General features: G+C 47.8%; 1 pseudogene; it reads right to left on the bottom strand.

The window, feature by feature from the left end:
- Nucleotides 1-758: 758 nt before the first annotated feature.
- Nucleotides 759-2,029, bottom strand: LOC126491741 (glyceraldehyde-3-phosphate dehydrogenase-like; annotated as a pseudogene).
- Nucleotides 2,030-17,152: the final 15,123 nt, after the last annotated feature.

Genomic DNA, 17,152 nt, shown 5'->3' with positions numbered 1-17,152 from the left:
TAGCCCTACGCTCCAGCTTCAGTGCAAGTCGACAAAGGTGGATTCAGCCAGCTGCCAGGGAGGGTGCATGCATTCTTCTTAAGCCAAGAGCATGAAGAAGTAGCACAATTTCTCCGCTCACTGTGCTGCGAGGTCAAGGGAGGACGTGCTGTTCTTGGCAGGTGTGCTTCTGGTACTGAGCCAGTATTAACATCTCCAGCAGCTCATAAAAAGTTAACCTACCGGGGGCTGGAGAGATGGCTCAGTGGTCAAGAGCATTGCCTGCTCTTCCAAAGGTTCTGAGTTCAATTCCCAGCAACCACATGGTGGCTCACAACCATCTGTAATGAGGTCTGGTGCCCTCTTCTGGCCGGCAGACATACACACAGACAGAATATTATATACATAATAAATAAATAAATAAATAAATAAATAAATAAATAAATAAATATTAACCTACCCATGCTCTCAGGAGATAGGACCTAGCCTTAGCCCACGGCGGTGGTGAAGGAAAGACATCTTTCCCAACTCATGACCAGATGGCTCACATAGAGGCTAGAGATAACCAGCAGTATTGATCTGTCAGCCATAGGTTATCCAAACATATCATTCAAATAGGAAATCATTTCTATTTCCTTTGAAGAAACGAGTCCCTGGAGCTGTCCAGCAAGGCTTATCTCAAGATCATGAAAGGTGTTCCCAAGGAAGTCAAAGGAATGTGCTCCAATATCCTAAGAGTTAAAATCGGAACACAAACTGGGTACTCTTGTCTTTTTTTTTTTGAAGAGGGGTGCAATGAACTTTATTGATGGTATTCAAGAGAGTAGGGCTCCCTAAGCCCCCTCCTGCTATTCTGGGGGTCTGGGATGGAAACTGTGAGGGAGATGCTCAGTGTCAAGGGTTAGTTAGGACAGGGACTGCTCAGCAGCCGAGGACCTCTCTCTTGCCGTGTCCTTGCTGGGATGGGTGGTCCAGGGCGGGCTTCTTACTCCTTGGAGGCCATGTAGGCCATGAGGTCCACCACTCTGTTGCTGTAGCCGAATTCATTGTCGTACCAGGAAATGAGCTTTACAAAGTTGTCATTGAGAGCAATGCCAGCCCCAGCATCGAAGGTGGAAGAGTGGGAGTCACTGTTAAAGTCACAGGAGACGACCTGGTCCTCAGTGTAGCCCAGGATGCCCTTTAGTGGGCCCTCGGATGCCTGCTTCACCACCTTCTTGATGTCGTCATACTTGGCAGCTTTCTCCAGGCGGCATGTCAGATCGACGACGGACACATTGGGGGTAGGAACACGGAAGGCCATGCCCGTGAGCTTCCCGTTCAGCTCTGGGATGACTTTGCCCACAGCCTTGGCAGCGCCAGTGGACGCAGGGATGATGTTCTGGGCAGTGCCACGGCCGTCTCGCCACAGCTTCCCAGAGGGGCCATCCACAGTCTTCTGGGTGGCCGTGATGGCATGGACTGTGGTCATGAGTCCTTCCACGATGCCAAAGTTGTCATGGATGACCTTGGCCAAGGGGGCTAAGCAGTTGGTGGTGCAGGAAGCATTGCTGACAACCTTGAGGGAATTGTCATATTTGTCATGGTTCACACCCATCACAAACATGGGGGCATCGGCAGAAGGGGCTGAGATGATGACCCTTTTGTCCCCACCCTTCAAGTGGGCCCCAGCCTTCTCCATGGTGGTGAAGACACCGGTAGACTCCACAACATACTCGGCGCCGGCATCCCCCCATTTGATGTTGGCAGGATCTCGCTCCTGGAAGATGGTGATGGCCTTCCCGTTGATGACAAGCTTCCCATTCTCAGCCTTAACCGTGCCTTTGAACTTGCCATGGGTGGAGTCATACTGGAACATGTAGACCCATGTAGTTGAGGTCAATGAAAGGGTCATTGATGGCAACAACATCCACTTTGCCAGAAGTGAAGGCAGCCCTGGTAACCAGGCGTCCAATACGGCCAAATCCGTTCACTCCGACCTTCACCATCGTGTCTCTGGAAAGAGGCTGGCACTGCGCGAAAAGAAGTGGCTGTCTCTAGAACAGGCAGGAGCAGAGAGCCTACTCTTGTCTTAATAGGAGGTGAAGACACTATCATTCCTTTTATGTGTGTGGAGGCAGGAGGATGACCTCAGGTGCCAGTCTCAGACACCTCCTTTGAGACAGGTGTCTCTCATTGGCCTGAGCTCGCCGAGCAGTCTAGGCTATCCTTGCCAGCAAACCTCAAGGATCTGGCCAGCCCCCCAGAGTTGGGCTTACAAATGGGTGCCGCCATACTTAACATGTCCATGTGGGTTCTGGTACCCAAGGTAGGTGCGTGGGCTTCCAAGGCAAGCAGTTTACTGGAAGCCACCCCCTCAGCCAGATACGTTTAATATATTCAATTAAAACTGTTTTTTGAAATTTGACTCAAGATTTGGTACCTATTTTGAAATAGCCCCCAGAGAAGGTTTTGACAGTCTCTGATGTTCTGGAATCCTAGCCTAGTAGAGATGGGGAAACCAGAGCACACAACTACAAGGCTGTGTGTGCATGTGTGTATTGTATGTGTACATGTATGTGTTGTATACATGCTATGTACTTGTACGTGAGTGTTTTTACCTGTGTGTTTATGTGTGAAGATCAGAGACTACCATCAGGTAACTCCTCTCTATTACTTTCCACATATAGCTTTAAGGCAGGGTCTCTGACTGAACCCGGAGCTCTCCTCAGTTGAACTGGGCAGTCTATAAGCCCAAGGGGTCCTTCTGCCTCCATCCTCTCCACAATGGGTTTATAGAAATTTTATACCACACCCAGATTTTACATTTATTCTGGGGATCTGAACTTAGGTCCTCAGGTTTGCACCGTAAGAAATGTATTCAGCTATCTCTCTGGTTCCTAACATAGGCTCTTGGCCCATTAGTGACAGAATCACAATGGGAACCTCAGCTCTCAGTTCCCTAGTCAGAGTTCAAATCCGGCTTCCTTGGGTACTCAGAGGCTGGGAACCTTACAGACTGGAGAGCAGCAGGCAGCACAGGTACAAGCATAAAAATCCTTCCTCTACAGGATCCAGAGAAGTCCCAGGGTGAATGGTGACCTTTGAGCCAGCCTGTGCTAGAGAGCTTGGAAAAAAAACAGTGGTTTGGTTTGTTTGATCTGGTTGTTTGAGAAAGCACAGGGCTGAGGTAATGGATGATATGGAGGTGTGGAGACAGCAGGTCTGTGTTAGCAAAACCCATCACCAGCCATGGGGAGAGAAAAACACCCATACCAAGCAAGACAGATGGAGGTGGGCTCTGAGGCTGCTCTAATCAGAGCCAACAGAAGGCAGAGCCCGGAAGGCCCCCAGCAGCAGCCTCTCCACCTGCCAGACAATTACGACAGGTATTCTAAGTGCTGGTCTGTGGCCAGCTTCTTTTGATTTCAGCAATAATATTACATGTTCCAAAGCTCATCTGTTTGGGACTATAAATGATTTTTAAAAAAAGAGCTATCACAGAATGTTAGATGCGCCCCTGTTTGGACTGATATCTTTTGTACTAAGGCTTGTTTGGCCCTTACAGATGATTCATTTGGGGCAGCAGAATTTCTGAGTCACTGGCAGAACGATTTACTCAGATGTTCGTGCCTGCGAGCACCAGACGCTGTTCACACTTCCCTCTGCCCACGTTAATGTGAATGTCACCAATGGACTGTACTGTGCTGCCCAGAGATGAGGTAAACAAAAGAAAACAAAAGACGTCTCCAGTGTTGGGGAGGTGAGTCCCATGGTTTCGAACCAGGAAGCAAAAGAACAGTTATCAAAACTGAATTGATTTACCTAAACAGAGAACTCTCAACAGAGGAATCTAAAATGACTGAAAGACACTTAAGGAAATGTTCAGCATCCTTAGACACCAGAGAAATGCGAATCAAAACAACTCTGAGATTCCATCTTACACCTGTAAGAATGGCCAAGATCAAAAACACTGATGACAACTTATGCTGGAGAGGTTGTGGGGAAAAGGGAACACTTCTGCATTGCTGGTACAGTCCCTTTGGATGTCAGTGTGGTGATTTCTCAGAAAATTAGGAAACAACCTTCCTCAAGACCCAGTAATACCACTTTTGGGTATATATCCAAAGGATGCTCAATCGTGCCACAAGGACATGTGCTCAACTATGTTCATAGCAGCTTTGCTTGTCATAGCCAGAACCTGGAAACAACCTAAATACACCTCAACCAAAAAATGGATAAGGAAAATGTGGTACATTTACACAATGGAGTACTACACAGCAGAAAAAAAACAACATCTTGAATTTTGCAGGAAAATGGATGGAGCTAGAAAACATCATATTGAGTGAGGTAACTCAGACACAGAAAGACAATTATCACATGTACTCACTCATACGTGGTTTTTAAACATGAAGAAAGCCAGCCTACAAACCACAATCCCAGAGAACTTAGACAATAATGAGGACACTAAGAGAGACTTACTTAGATTAAATCTACATGGGAAGTAGAAAAAATATCTCCTGAGTAAATTGGGAGCATAGGGACCTTGTGGGAGGGCTGGAGAGGGGAGGAAAGCAGAGAAAAGTGTATAGCTCAATAAAAATAAAAAAGCCAAAAAAATTGAATTGATTTAAGATAGTTTTAATCATTTTTTTTTCAATTTTTGTCTACAAGTTCTTCCAGGCCACTCTCACTGGAGGCCATTCTTATAGGATTAATAACGGGCGAGCATGTTGTCCTTTGTCATGTTGCTTTGTTCAAATCACCTTTCTTCTTTCAGCGGAGACAGGTGCAGTGTTCAGGAAGAGAGTCAGGTGTGAGGGGGCTGAGATGCTGTCTCCTCTGTGGCCCTGGCATCACAGGCTGGAGGTTCTGTCCCTAGCCATCCAAGAGGATGCTCCTGCCCATGCCAGCAGCCACTGTCTAAGCAACAGCACACCCCTGCTGGTCCTCTCCTCTGCCGCTTTCTCATGTGGCTCTTTATGCCACCTTGTGTCAGCTCTCAGGAATCAGAAGTTGGGACACAAGAACTCAGGGAAGCCAGATATGGAGTGGGGAGACCTACTGTGTGGGGCAGAGCAGGGGCTACCTGGTATACAGGAAGGGAAATCCTGGAGGAACCCAGCAGGCCATGGGTGGGAAGGGAGATTATCAAATTTTGAATTGACAAATTCCACCCTGCCCCATCCCAACTACTCAAAGAGTTTTCTAGGCCAGCGTCACTCCCCTGCCGCAGGTGCTACCTTCCGTTCAGGACTCAGGAATCAACTCGGAACCGCTCTCTCTGTTGTCACTTGCAAAGGCTTTGCTGTCATTTGGGTCAGGGGATATAAGGATGTCTGCCAGAGAACGAACAACAGAAGCTCTTGAAACTGCTCAACGGCAACCAAAATAGTGGGGGACTTTGTTGGAAGGAACTAGTTATAACAGAAAAGGCGGGGCGGGAAGGGGGGCTTGAAGAGATGGGCCTCACTGGGACAGCAGAGAGAAGGGAGCCAGACCCCTTCAGCTCCCTCTCTCAGCGTTGCCAACAAGCGAAGGATTGTGTTAGCTAACCTGCATTACACAGTCAGAGGGACAGATGTCGTCCAGAAGCCACATACACAACAATGATGGACACTAATGGTCACACTTGGGATCAAAGGTGGTCTAACAATAGTACTAATCAATAATTCATGTCCTTGCCTCAACCCAGCTCTAAGTTCCCCATGCAGTGGTAAGGGTCACAGAGGTGTTGGTGGTCCTCGGGGTAGCCATGAAGAAAATGGTTAGAATTTGAAGAGATGTTAGTAAGTGAACAGGAAAAAACAGATGAATCCCACTTGAACTGAAGTCCCTGGAACTCACGTGGCTTTCCTGAGAGTTGGGAGGTATTAGATTCAACGGCTATGTTCCCAGAGACTGAATTCTGCCTCTTGAACTAAGGGATGTTTGGCTGAAGTAATGGCCTTGGAAAGAAATGCTATCGAGCACAAGCTGCCAACTGTGGAGCTGGTGACCCTGTCAGCCTCCTTCCTGTCAAGTCTTGCTACAGGACTGTTGGGTTGGCTTGGGTTCTGTTCAGAAATAGGGCACCGTGGGGCCGGTGTGGTGGTGCACAACTTTAAGCCCGGTGCTGTGGAGGCAGAGTTGTTTTGAATCCAGCCTGATCTACACAGTGACATCCAGACCAGCAGGCCTACATGGTGAAACCCTGTCCCAAAAAGCAAAGCAAAGCAAAGCAAAGATACTATATCTACCCTCGCTAGCCAATGGCAGTTAAGAAAATGAACAAAAAAGGGAAATAGTGAACCAAGGGGAGGAAGATGAGGAGGCCCATCATCTCTGAAGACATACTCTATGACGGCCATCAGTTTCCCACAGGGTGCTGAGAACCCACAGACCCCCTCCTACAGCAGCAATCGGTATTACTGTCTGATTTTGAGTAGAGAGGACACAGGCTTACCGACTAAATGGCCTGCCTGAGGACACAGTGTACCCATGGCAGGGCCAGGAGTCAGGGCTTCTGTCACTGTCTTCACTGTCGCTATCTCCAGTCCCGGAAATTACCCGGCTGGCAAGAAGTCGACTCCCTCACGTCTCACCCTTTCTGTTACCATCACCCCCATGCTCCACAGATCAACCCTGCTGTCCTTTGGTCAAGATGGACCATAGTTACAGATGTCTACCTTCCTGTGGCCCTGCGGTCCACTCCATCCTTACTGTCCACACTTTCAGTCCACAGTGCTGGTCCTGGCTGCTCTCAGGACCTTCCCTTCCCACCCACTTTTACTCTGGTTCTATATCTGCCATATTCTACACTCTAGGCTCCATGGCTCACACCATGCCATAACCTCTTGTGACCCCTGCAGGGCTGTGTTTGTAATAATCTCTCTGGGCTATGGACTCAGTTTCTTCTCTCAGCTGGGGTTGGCGCCTGCCTCTGAATCTCCAGTCCTAGTGCCATGGCATAAGACCCTGTCCTGGATGCCTGGCCTCCAGTTCCCAACCCTTGAGGAATGATGGTGTTCAAATAGGGACCACCAGCACTTAAGTCTTTCTCTGACCCCACTGTTGTATCTTGGACTCGAGCACAACAGGTCTGATAACAGACTGACAGCCAGAAACAAAAGCTGGAGTGAGGAGGGGCAAAGAGACTCGAGGTCTCTACTGAAGAGAAGACATCCTGAGGGAACCAGTGTCCAGCTAGGCATGAGACCCAAGGGGCAGATGTAGATGGGAGAAAGCCTGGCCACTGTTTGCTCCCCTGGCAGCCTGGTGCTTCAGGTTACGGGCTCTCTTTATCTCAGATAGCTCTAGACGTATAGGAGCGTGTCTTTCTCTCTACAGTCTGCCTTAGACCCATGAGAACATCTCTCAACAGCCTAGAAGGCCGAGAATAACCAAGACCTCCAGTTGGTCCTCCTAGGAGGTCTAGACCCTGCTCCCTCCTACTGCTAGTCTCTAGAATCCCTTCTCACGCATCACAGTTTCTTAGGACGTACATCACTCCAAACAGGGCCCCATGCCCTAGACACTGTCTCAAAGCTGAGGGTAGATAGAGGATTATGATTCAGACACTGTACTCCTATTACTTCAGGTCATTATCTATTTAGCGACTGGTGGATTTGAATATAGTCATTTCTGAGAATGAGTTCAGTTTTCTGGTGGTCAGAACACACTGCGTTCTCACGAGCTGCTTGTCAATCAAACCCCTAGGTCCCAGGAACCTGAATCACTTTCAAGCCCCATGTTTCTTTTCTCCTCCACCAGATAGTTTGTGTTTAAAGGCTACATGAATCTTTACATTTCACTCATCCATGGCCTGCCTGGAGCAGGGCTGTATTTGTTACTTTTCTCATTGCTATGACAAAATAAGGAAGGGCAAGTTTATTCTGGCACTGTCGGAGGGCACTGTCTAGCGTGGTGGCGAAATCACGGCTGTGGGAGCGTAAGGCAGCTGTACACATTGCATCAGCAGTCAGGGAGGGGGAGGGAGAGTGAAAGACAGACAGACAGACAGAGAAAGAGAATGAATAGGAATGTTGACTCAGCTCACTTTCTTCTTTCAGGCCAGAACCCTATGGAATGGCTCTGTCCACGTTTGTGGTGGGTTGTTCCACTTCAACTAATGTAATCTAGAAAATCTCTCGCAGACTGTTCAGAGGTTTATCTCCTAGCTGGTTCTAGATCCTGTCAAATTGGCAGTCTCTATTAACCACTGAAGAGCCCCACTCCACCACACTGAGATTATTCCATGCAGCAATTCTGACATCAAACTCGTTACTGCGTATCTTCACATAACCATCAGGTTTTTGTAAGCCTATAGGGGGCTGAGTAGATGGCTCAGTGGATAACAGCTTGCCACAAAGTGTTTGAGGACACAAGTTTAGATTCCTAGAACCTACACAAAAGTTAGGGTGTTGTGGCAGCCAGTCTGTAATCCCAGCACTTGGGAAGCAGAGGCAGGAGGTTCCAGGGACAAAATGGCTTGCCAGATTCTGATGAATTCGGGGTTCAGTGGGAAACTATCCCTCAGAAAATAAAGTGAGAGAGATTAAGGAAGACACCTCACATCAACTTTGGACCATGCATCTGCACACATGTACACATACACACTTGTGAATACACAGACACACACAGAGAGACACAAATACTCACAGTGTGTGTCCAAGTCATTGATATAAACACTAAACACAACCCTTCAAGATCAAAGCTCTAAAGTGTGTCTTTAGGGCTCTTCTAGATTCTCCTCCATTTATGTTTAGGGTCTATCTTTCCAAAAGTTCCATACTGAACTTGATGTCACCAGCGTTTCCCTGTCTTTCCTCCTGATTACCAGGAAAGACAACTTAAGGTTTTGAGTAAAAACCCCAGATTCATGGGTCATATAGAACACTCCTGACTTTAGCTGCCAATAGCACCATTTATTTTTTTGTGTCTGATTAGTGTATGTCACAGATATGCAGGTACAAAAAGAGGCCAGATGGTCAGATCCCCTGGAGCTGGAGTTGCAGGAGGTTGTGAGCAGCCTTGGATCCTCTGCAAGGGCAGCAAGCACTCTTAATTGGCCCCTAACAGTGCTACTTAAAAGGGTAATAGATGGAGCCTGGAGAGATGGCTCAGCGATTAGGAGCACTGGTTCTCGGAAAGCTGAGTTTAATTTCTGGAATCCACATGGTGGCTCACAGTCATGTGTAACTCCAGTTCCCAGGGATCAGACACACTATTCAAGATCATGTAGGCACCAGGCACACACACGGTGCACAGACATACATGCAAGGCAAGCGTCCATATACATTTTTTGTTTGTTTGTTTGTTTTTTCGAGACAGGGTTTCTCTGTGGTTTTGGAGCCTGTCCTGGAACTAGCTCTTGTAGACCAGGCTGGTCTAGAACTCACAGAGATCCTCCTGCCTCTGCCTCCCCAGTGCTGGGATTAAAGGCATGCGCCACTTAAAGCTAGATAAAGGGGAAAGAGTCAGGCATGACTGAAAGCTAGCCTCTGCCATCCTCAGGTGGATTTCTACTTGCCCAATGGGAGCTTCACAAGTGCTTCATTTAACAGGTGAGGAGCTTCTAAACTCCACATTTTCTTCTCTTTTATGTTTTGTTGTTTGTTTGACAATTAGGGAAAATATGGGGGTTAGTGATGTCAGCTTGACAACGTCTTGAATTGCCTGGGAACATGCTTGTAGGGGGCTTATCTATATTATATTAACTGAAGTGGGAAGACACATCATAATTTGGGTTGGGACCTGGGCTGTGTTGGTTAAGAAATAACATTGAATGTTAGCCTGTGTGCATTCAGCTCTCTCTGTCTGACTGTGAGCATGTAGCTGGGCTGGCCACCAGTTACCCTGTGCACCCGTGCTGGGCTCCTGCCACCCTGTGCACCTGTTCTGGGCTCCTGCCGCCCTGTGCACCTGTTCTGGGCTCCTGCCGCCCTGTGCACCTGTTCTGGCTCCTGCCGCCCTGTGCACCTGTTCTGGGCTCCTGCCGCCCTGTGCACCTGTTCTGGCTCTTGCTGCCCTGTGCACCCGTGCTGGGCGCCTGCCGCCCTGTGCAGCTGTCCTGGGATCCTGCTGCTGTGGCTTTCTGGCCATGGTAGATTGTTGCTTGGAACATGAGCTAAATAAGCCCTTTCCTCCTTACGTTGCTTTCTTCAGGATATTTCATCATAAGAACAGGAAGAAAGGCAAAGACACACCATGTTTTCTCCTCTCCAGATTTTTTTAGAATCTCATGCTTTCCAGAATTCCTCAGAGATGATTGACAGACTTTGTAGTCTCGTTTTCATGCACAGTGCTGAGCAGGGTTGGTGCAAACCTTTAGCTCCAGCCTTCAGGAGGCAGAAGCAAGTGAATATGTGTGAGTTCGAGGCCAGCCTGATCTACAGAGTGAGTTGCAGGACAGTCAGAGTACACAGAGAGGAAAAAGTCTTCAGGTGCTTTCTCCCCATTCTCTTCCCCTGTCTTAGGCTTCACTTTCCCAGTCCCCATGTTTTGTGTTCTGCAGATAATTAGCCTTGAAAAAACGGCAGAGTTACAAAATAGTTGTGCTTTCTTGTTGGCCCCTGCAAAGACTACAACTGTCTACCCGGGTCTGGTGGCTCTCTACAGAGAAAGTGGAGAAGAGGCCCAGCTCAGTAGGTAAACGTGCTTGCTGTGGTTCTTTGTGAGGCCTGCTGGGTTCCCCACCACTGTCCCATCAGTATGTGTACTCCTGTTGTCTTTGTTCAGCTCATGTGCACATAGTCATGTTGGTGAGTCTTCATGGGTGTTGCTTCGGACATTTCTAGAAGACGCAGTCTTACAGTACAGTCACGAAGCTTCCGGATTTTATAATCGTCTGGCCCCTTCTTCCACAATTACCTTTGAGGCTTAGGTGCAGGAGTGTTGTGGAAAGGCCCCTTGTTTGTTCCCGGCTGCTTAGCCCCAAAATAATTACACAGAAACCGTATTATTTGCAATACTGTTTGGCCAATAGCTTAAGCGTATTTCTGGCGAACTCTTATCCATTAACCCATTTCCATTAATCTGTGTATCACCACTAGGCTGTGGCTTACCAGATAAAGTTCCCATGTCTGTCTCCTGTCTCCAGCAGGGCTGCATGGCTTCTCCTGACTCTGGCTTCTTTTCCCCAGCATTCAGTTTAGTTTTCCCCACATACTGCTATTCTGCTCTGTGCAGACCAAGACAGTTTTTTTTTTTATTAACCAATGGTATTTACAGCATGCAGAGGGGGAATCCCACATCACAGGAGTTGTATTGTAGATATATCCTGGGGGCTGGGCCAAGCAATTCTACATTCTGATTGGTTGTGGTTTTTCTGTAATGGTCTCTATCTGTTGCTAAAAGAAGTTTCCCTGATACAGTTTGTATACACAGACACACACACATGTAACACACACATGCACTGAATGCATGTGTACATTCAAACACACATATGCATGTAACAAGTATTAATGAAAAAAAGAGCCCTTGAATTTGAAAAAGAACAAAATAAGTTTTAGAGAGAGAAAAAGAAAGGGGGATGATGTGTTGGCTGAGTTTTCTGTCCTGCCTGGTTTCTGTCTTCCCACCAGATCTTACAGCCACTTAGCCCCAAAGAAAATCACATAGAGGTCTACATAAGTTAAAAATTAATTGGCCCATTAGCTTGGGCTATTATTAACTCTTATAACTTATATTAGCCCATTATTCTAGAATATTTTAGCCACATGGCTCAGTACCTTTTTATGAGGTACTTTTTCATCTTCCTTCTTTGGTGTCTGGACAGGACTGGGGAGGAATGGGCTTCTTTCTTCCCAAAATTTTCCTGTTCTCATTGAGCCGCCTCTACTTCCTGTCTGGTTGTCCCGCCTATACTTCCTGCCTTGCTACTGGCCAATCATTGTTTATTTAAAACATAATTGACAGAATACAGAATTGTTCCACACCAATGATGTAATTATAAAAGAAAAGAATTTCTAAATAAGTGTTTGCTGTACTTGTATGAAAATGCTAGGCCTAATGGCATATGCTTGTAATGCCAGTGAGAGATCCTATCTCAAACAAACAAACAAAATAAAACAAAAAATAAAATAAAATAAAAAACCAAGCTGGTTGCTCCCCAAGGAATGATAGCCAAGGTTAACCTCTGACCTTTACATACATATGGACACAGTGCGCCCATGTGTATTTATTAAAATACAAATAAAATATCACTATACACATCTGTGAGAGGAGAGCAAGCATGAAATAATCTTTCCAGCAGGCCTCATCTCTTAAAGGTCCCCTCCTTACTGGGACCTAACCTCCAGAACAAACCACACATGATGCCCAGCAAGAGGGTTGCATGCCTGGCACATGTGGGAGAGGAGAAGAACTGACTAAGGAAGGACATGAAGGAGCCAGATCCAGTCTCTAGTGAGCCGTAGTCATCACAGCAAGGAGCCAGGGCTGCCCCCAGAGTTCAGCTTGCAAGCAGGGATGGTGTGTTATGAACTGACTCAATATTCTGGAAGACAGGGCAGGAGACATTTGCAGCATGGGCTCTCTGGAGAATGCCTCTGGGAGCCCCCTGTTCTTTATGGCTGGTGTCTCTCTTTGGCACGTGTCATTAAGACCTTTTGGCTGGGCCAGATCCCCAAACAGGAATACACTTAGCTCTAACCCCTAAGAAGCCAGGGAACACTCTTTCTGGCCATGGTATCTCTCTTTCTTCTATCAGACGACAATACCTTCCTAATCACCTGTCAGCCAAGAAGAGTTAGCAGAGTTCTGACGTCTCCCTGTGTGTCAGACAGGGTAACCATGTGACACCTCATGGGAGTGAACCGTTAGCTGTCTCACTGTCAGGGAGGGGATGTGGCTTCCCTTAGTTTTACAGATGTAAGTGGTGCCACCTGGAAGCTCCTCTGCCACACTCACAATCATTCCAGAGGCCATCCTGAACCACACCCTCCCTCAATTCCTGCTGCTGAAGGAAGCACCTGAAAACTCTTCCCTCTGCTAACCAGCTGGTGCCACCCAGGAGCCTATGGCCTAAGGAGCTGCTGCTTTAATGGCAGCCCTTTCTGGACCTCATCAGTTAGGGAACACGGTGCGGCTGTAGCCTGCTGTGGCACTGTAACCCCATCTGACTCCTTACTCACGGCACCAATGACTCAGAAACCTGTTGTTCGGGCAATTCTCCTTTGGGCTTCAGGCCCGACTTCCTGTTAGTGTATTGCTCTTATCCCCCTGCCCCTGCCCCCCCCCCCCCACAGGGATTAGGTGACTGAGTTTATGGCAAAAGTAGACCTACACGTCCCAGGAATTGGTCAAATGGGTTTTGCTAGGACGATGTTTTCCTTTGATAAGGAAACACAATAGCTTAATCCCACCGTGAAGGTTGGTGCCTGTGATGGGAAGGAGAGAAGAGTGGAAGTCTAGAGAGAAGCTTCTTCCTTCCTCTGAGCATCCAGGCTTGTGCCGGTGGCTGAGCTATAATCCGCACACTATAAAACTCCTCCGGAAAGGGCGCTGGCCAGCAGCTTTCATATGTTCACCTCGTTGTCCAACTGTAGCCTTTATCTCATTCCAGAACAGTTTAATCACCCTCATAAAGCCCTGCTGTCCCCGTGCGCAGCCCGTCCCTGGGCCCTTTCCCGTGCGCAGCCCCTCCCTGGGCTCTTTCCCGTGCGCAGCCACCATCTGGACTCGTTCCTCCTCTCAGCTCTTTCCTCTCCCCTAGCCACCCAGCTGTCACTAGCAGGTCACCAGAGATGAAGTGCAAGGCCAGGGTCACTGTTATTTCACTGGCCACGAGTGTGCGCAAAGTCTCACCTCTGACACTGGTGACTGACACCCACAGCAGAAAGGTACCTGTGAGAAGAGGACAGAAGGCCCAGTGTTACCCTCCCCCACAGCTGTCGTGGGCTCCAGGTTTATTCTCATAGGCAAACGGCCTCTTCAGAAAACTCATTTGGGGGCACGGAAACTGCCTCATCAGCTCAGAAGTACCCGTCCTCTGGTTGGCCCATGTCTACTGCTTTTGTGTGACCTGCTGAAGGGATATGCATTCTCTTACCCAGATCTTCAGGAAAAGGACAGATCTCATATGATGAGCCCCAAAAGGCATAACGTAAAAGGCACCCCTCACTGGCCCAGCATTCTCTCCTTCCCAAGGAAGGACACTTAGCATTCTCGTTTTGCTGGTGTTTGCTCTTTTAAGACATTTTATTACACACACACACACAAGCAGATATACATGCACATGCATGCCAGAGCCAATGTATGGAAGTCAGAGGTCAACTTGTGAGAGCTGGACCTTTGCTTTGAGCATGGAGTGTGCAGGATCACCCTCAGGTCATCAGGCTTGGTGTCAGGTGTCTTTCCACACTGACCTACCTCAATGGGTCCCACTTAGCACTCGCCACCCACTCATTGCTGTCTGTCCCTCCACTAGAACGTGTGTGACAAAGGGAGAGATGGCCTAATCTTAGCACGGTAGCACCTCCAGGCCCTGTAACTGTGCCTTAAAAGGAGCAGCTGCTGTGAAAACGGGTGTGTCATCATAGAGGGAGTTGGATGCCACTACCTACTGGTGACTTTCCTGTACCCAGAGTTCCATCTTCAGCCCTGTCCCCCGCCCCCAGCATGACCCTCCTTTGGAGGTTGTGCTCACTGCAATGGGCCCAAGCGTGCTAACTTCCTCTGCAGCTGCTTCTCCTCTCATCACGGCTGCCACTGAAGCCAGGGGTGTCCTCAGCCTCAGAAAGGGGCCCTGAGGACCCACCCAGTAGCAACAGCACAGCGTGGGAAACTTCTCAGCGCAATGCCGCTTGTAGTGACATATAGGCAGTATTTGACAAAGGGAGTACTGGTCTGCAACCATAGGGGCGGCCCCGCTGCTTTGCTGAGGTGGGTAGACAAAGTCCACAGTCTTTGTTAGATCATGAATTGCATATCCATCAGTGGTCCGAATAAAGTGTGTGTGTGTGTGTGTGTGTGTGTGTGTGTGTGTGTGTGAGAGAGAGAGAGAGAGAGAGAGAGAGAGAGAGAGAGAGAGAGAGAGAGAAGGGGGGCTGGAGTTGTCTTTGTGTAAACACACTAAGAACTTTACACAAGGAAGAAATCACACAGTGGCACATTTCATGGGATGTGTCCTATTGTTAAGCCACGTGTAGCTGGTTTTGTACCCAGAGGCAAGTTACCCAAACCAGACACATGGCCTTGTTGCCCTCTAGCTAATGAAGCTGGAGATGGCTTAGTGGTTAAGAGCATTGCTTCCAGAGGACCTGGTTTTATTCCCAGCACCCACATGATAGGTCACAATCATCTATAACTCAAACCTCAGGGGATCTGACTCCCTCTTCTGGCCTCTAAGGGCAAGAGGCATTCATGCTATATCCACTAATACACACTTGTGCATATAAACTAACTAACTAAATGAATAGAATAGATAAATACTCAGTGAGGCGAGATGGCTCAGCTATTAAGATCACTCGTCATTCTTCCAGAGGACCCATGTTTGGTTCCCAGCATCTACTTGGGGACTCCCAACTTTCTATGACTCCAGTTCCTGGGGATCTGCTGCCCTCTCCTGGCCACTGTGGGAAATGCATGTACATTGTGTATAAACATACATGGAGGCAAAACATTCATACACATAAAATAAAACAGATCCTTTTAAAAATCTAATAACTAATTTTCATCTGAAAAAATAAGGAATGAACCCCTGTTTATCCAATACAAAGTGGTCAGCCTGAAATCATATATACACAAGCAGCACTGAACAGACTCAGCCAGCTGCATTCATATATGTATATTAATAATCAAAGAAGAAGAGACCATAAATTTGAGAGGGAGTAAGGGGGGCATGGGAGGGACTGGAAGGAGAAAAGGGAAGGCAAGAAGAGATATAATTATATTTAGATGATCCAAAGGGTCTCTAAACTTATATCCAGCTCAGGGTAGCTGTGAATCTCAGCCCGCTGTCCAGTAACACCACACTATACCTGAGCTTTATGAATGAATCTACACTGGGAACTAGCCTAGCCCCACCCCTGTGACACTCTCAGCCACAGCCACCAGACACTCACAGCCACCACTGGTAAAATGACACTTGCTTCAGCCATACTCCCTCAAAATCAGAATGCCACATGGGGCCCCGGGCTCAGCTTCTCAGTGGCTCCTGACGGAGCAATAAGATGACTTAGAGCAAGTCTCAAGGCCAAGAGAGCCCTGGTCTCCAAGCATCTGCGATCACCAAGGTGATCCAGAGCCACAACGAGAAAGTGAGGGAAACGTAGAAAACTGGGTCAGATCTCTTAATGGTATTGATTCGGCAGAGAATCTAGGTCAGTGACATTTGGTTGCGGCCTACACTGAGGCAGCGTCTTTCATTAGACATGGTACTTGGGGCAGAGGTGGTTTTCCTCGCTTCTACAGGAACGTTTTCCCCCTCATCCCTGCCAAAGGACAGAAATGCACCTTTATAATTAGGTCTACCAACTTTAAGCATAACAGGTTGGATGACCTACTTGGCCCTGGACTTCACTGGCTGCCACTTGCCCAAGCGCACCTGGGTAGCTGGTCAAGGTTAATAGCCTGGCGTTTTCATGATAGAGGCTCTTTATTTTCCTCCTTTACCAAACAGAGAACAATCATCAGAGTGTATTTAGCACCTGAAGAAAGAGGCTCGGCAAATTTGACTTGACGGCTATGACGTCAAGCAAGGTCAGGCATCAGTTTAATCTCACAGGTGGTTTCACACGGGCTTGGGGTTCATTCCTGAACCTCTTGATCATCAGCCCAATTACAAGGGAAATCTGCAAGCCCAGGAAATGCATCTACCTTTCAGGCAGATTTGCAAAAATCATCCATGCACGAAAATAGAAGCATGCCAAAAATTGTGTTACAGCAGCCGTGGTGCTGATGGGAGTGAGTGGTGGAAAACCAGGCAAAAATTTGCTCTTTTGGTAGAAATGCTTTCAAGAGTCGCTTTCCCATTTCAGAATTCTGATTTGTTTGTTACCAACTCCCACAGTCTTACTCAAGCCTCTGAAAGTTGCAGCAGACACATAGCTCAAGGGCAGGATGAGCCCTAGATTCCAGCACCGTGTCAAGTTCATTGCATAGACTGTCTCATTACCTCCTCACAGCCACGCCGGAGCTCACACCATCTCTTTATACAGGAAACCAAAGTTTAAGGAAGTTGAATGACTATCAAGGCCATACAGCTTTAAGG

This window comes from Alexandromys fortis, unplaced genomic scaffold (genome assembly GCF_014885135.2).
Source record: "Alexandromys fortis isolate MF-2015 unplaced genomic scaffold, M_Fortis_MF-2015_v1.1 scaffold_22, whole genome shotgun sequence".
Classification (NCBI taxonomy): Eukaryota; Metazoa; Chordata; class Mammalia; order Rodentia; family Cricetidae; genus Alexandromys; species Alexandromys fortis.
The sequence above is the reverse complement of the archived record's forward strand: the minus strand, read 5'-3'. Positions and strand labels throughout refer to the sequence as shown.